Raw genomic sequence first — 3,685 nt, forward strand, 5'->3', positions numbered from 1 at the left:
TTTTGGGTAGTACTTGCTAGTGCTATATGTGGTTTTGGGTATGGAGATACCTTTTATTCATGATTATATCTTTGTTATCAGTTGTTATTTACTGTTCATGATAAGATCATTATGTTAATTGGAACATGAAGAACCACCCGGGAAAACAGTGCTACCACAAGGGTTTAATGGGACGCCCTTGGCTGATTAACTAGGAAAGCTAGTGGAGGGCTACCTTACCCGAAAGGGGCAAGGGCAGTAGGGGAGTGGTCAGTGTAGGGAGGTCCTTGGTTGATTTTGCTGCGATGGCGGTCAGGCAAGAACCCTGCATTGGAGCTTCCTATAAACTGTAGCGGGTAGTCTGAAGCTAGTGGAACTTTGTAAAGGCCTCGTAGTGGTACCCTGCCTCGCTTCCTTGGTAGAGGTGTATGGAGTCTGATCAACTCTGTGGCAAATGGGTAACACGACTTGTGGGTAAAGATGCGCAACCTCTGCAGAGTGTAAAACTGGTATACTAGCCGTGCTCACGGTCATGAGCGGCTCGAACACTCACATGATTAAATTATGGAACTTAAACTCAATTTGTCATATGCATTGCATCGCAGGTGAGATTGTTACTTTTGTTCTACTACTTAATTGGGTTGGTATTTACTTATACTTAGTAATTGCTAATAAAATTTTGACCAACTTTAAAAGCAATGCTCAGCTCTAACCATCCTCTTTGGTAAGCCTTACACTTCACGTGAGCTCCCACCTTTGGCGAGTTCATGCACATTATTCCCCACAACTTGTTGAGCGATGAACGTATGTGAGCTCACTCTTGCTGTCTCACACCCCCCCCCCCACAGGTCAAGACACAGGTACCGCAGGATGAGGCGCATGGAGGATGCTGCGATGAGTTCGTGAGAGATCTAGGTCGTCGTCTCCCAGTCAACTTTGGGTTGCTGGACCGTTGTCTCCTTATAATGTAATTATTTATTTTGTACATAACTCCTATTATATATTAAAGATGTGACATTCGATCCTGTGCCATGATTCATCATATGTGTGAGACTTGGTCCTAGCACACCTGGTGATTATGTTCGCGCCCGGGCTTTGGACCCCTAAAACCCGGGTGTGACATCCTCAACACCACCAGTACTTTTGCTTCAAATCCTGATACATCTTAGTGCTACCAGGATGAATAGAATAATCATAGTCATGGGCTTCCTTCAATATAGTCTCACGAAGGCTATTAATCTCAGGAACACATATCCGATTCTTGAACCACACTGTGCCTTGCTCATCCTCCATGAATTTCGGACCTCTACCTTCAGTAATCAGATCCTTGATTTCTTGTATTTTTGCATCACCAATCTGACCCTTGTGAATTTCTTGCTCCAAGGTAGGTTCCACATCAATAGTGACTCCTTCAGTGTGTGCAACAATTCCCAGGTTGAGTCTCCTGAAATCCTCAACAATCTCATTGGGTAGCTGAGTCACAATAGCTGCATGTACGTGTTCCTTCCGACTCAAGGCATCTCCAACCAAATTTGCCTTGCCTGGATGATAATGAATCTCCAAATCATAATCCTTAATGAGCTCCAACCATCGGCGTTGCCTAAGGTTAAGATCCTTCTGAGTGAATATGTACTTCAAGCTCTTATGATCGGTGTATACTTGGCACTTGGTTCCCACAATATAATGTCTCAATGTCTTCAGTGCATGCATTACGACTGCCAGTTCTAAGTCATGAGTGGGGTAGTTCAACTCATGTTTCCGCAACTAACGAGACGCGTAGGCAATCACGTGTCCTTCTTGCATAAGCACACATCCCAAGCATTGGCCACATGCATCACAATAAATGTAAAATCCCTTCGGTAGATCTGGCATAACCAACACTGGGGGTGACATCAATATCAACTTCAGTTGATTAAAGCTATCTTGGCACTTCGAGACCCACTTGAATTCTCTTCCCTTCTCCATAAGCGAGGTCATAGTCTTAGCAATCTTAGAGAACCCTTCAATAAATCGCCTATAATAGCCTGCAAGTCCTAACAAACTCTGAATCTCCGTAACTATAGTGGGTATGCTCCACACCATTATCTCCTTGACTTAACCAGGATCCACTGATATCCCACCATTAGAAATGATATGTCTAAGGAATGGCACCTCGTCAATCCAGAACTCGCATTTGCTATACTTAGCGTAGAGTTGATTATCCCTTAGCTTTTGTAGCACCAATCTTAGATGTTCCTCATGATCACTATCACTCTTTGAATAAATAAGAATATCGTCGATGAATACCACGACGAATATGTCAAGATACTCCATAAACACCTTATTCATCAGATTTGTAAAATATGCTGGTGCATTAGTTAGTCCAAATGACATGACTGTGAATTCATATAAACCATATCGGTTTGAGAAAGTCGTCTTGGGAATATCAGATGGCCTATTCTTCATTTGATGGTAACTCGATCAGAGATCAATCTTCGAGAATACCCTTGCACCTCTCATCTGATCAAATAAATCCTCAATGCGGGGTAACAGGTACTTGTTCTTCACAGTAACATCATTACGGGATCTATAATCCACACACATCCTTTGTGATCCATCCTTCTTCTGTACAAACATAACCAGCGCTCCCCAAGGTGAGGAACTCGGACGAATGTAACCAGCCTCCTGCAACTCTGTTAAATGCTTCTTAAGTTTTTTTAACTCTTCTACAGACATTCTGTATGGACGTTTAGAAATAGGAGCAGTTCTAGGTAAGAGATCAATGAAAAACTCAACTTTCCTATCTGGTGGCATCCCTGGTAACTCCTCTAGAAAGACATCTGGAAAGTATCTAACCACACGGATGTTGTCACAAACAAACTTCTCATCTACTAAGAATGCCACAAGTCTGGTAGTGGTAGTTACTGCAATTTCAACTTCAAATCTTTCTCCCTTAGGGCTGGTGAGTTCTACTGTACCCCTACCACATTGTATAACAACCTTTGCCTTTCTTAACCATGACATACCAAGGATCAGATATATACTGCTTTCCTCTAGTATTATAGGAGTAGCCTAGAATTCTCTTCCCATAATTGTCAATGTCAATTTATGTGTCATATGATTTGCCTCAACAGGCCCTTTAGGTGTAATTACTATCATTGGTGTTTTCATATTTCGCAGTGGTAACTCATTTGTGTTGGCATATCGAGCAGACATAAATGATAGTGTAGCACCAAAATCAAATAATATTGTTGCAGGAATTGCATTAATGTAAATCATACCAAGTGCGATGATAACTCCTTCCGCAGTAGCATCAGCGCTGACCTGATTAACCCTGGCAATAGAGAATCCCTTGCTAGATCCCGGAGTCTGCTGCTTGTTCTGCACAGGTGTAGTAGCACTCCTCTGCGGACAAACATTAGCATAATGACCTGTCTTACCACACTTATAGCATGTGGTACCGGCACTCTGTCCTGAGAATTTCGCCGGGGTGCCAGTGGGGGCAGCCTGACGAGTCAGTGGAGTCCCCTGAGGTGTGTGCTGAGCTGGACGTTGGCCTCCTCCAGTGCGAACTGGTGTACCTTGGGGTGGAACATAACAAGGACGAACATTGCTGCTTCCCTGACCCTAGGATATAGCCTTTCTCTTCAGATCTCCTAGCTGAACACGCTTGTGTTCAATAGCTAGGGCCTTGTCAAGCAACCTCTGGAATGATGGAAATGTATGA

The sequence above is a fragment of the Zea mays genome, chromosome 6, assembly GCF_902167145.1.
Source record: "Zea mays cultivar B73 chromosome 6, Zm-B73-REFERENCE-NAM-5.0, whole genome shotgun sequence".
Taxonomy (NCBI): Eukaryota; Viridiplantae; Streptophyta; class Magnoliopsida; order Poales; family Poaceae; genus Zea; species Zea mays.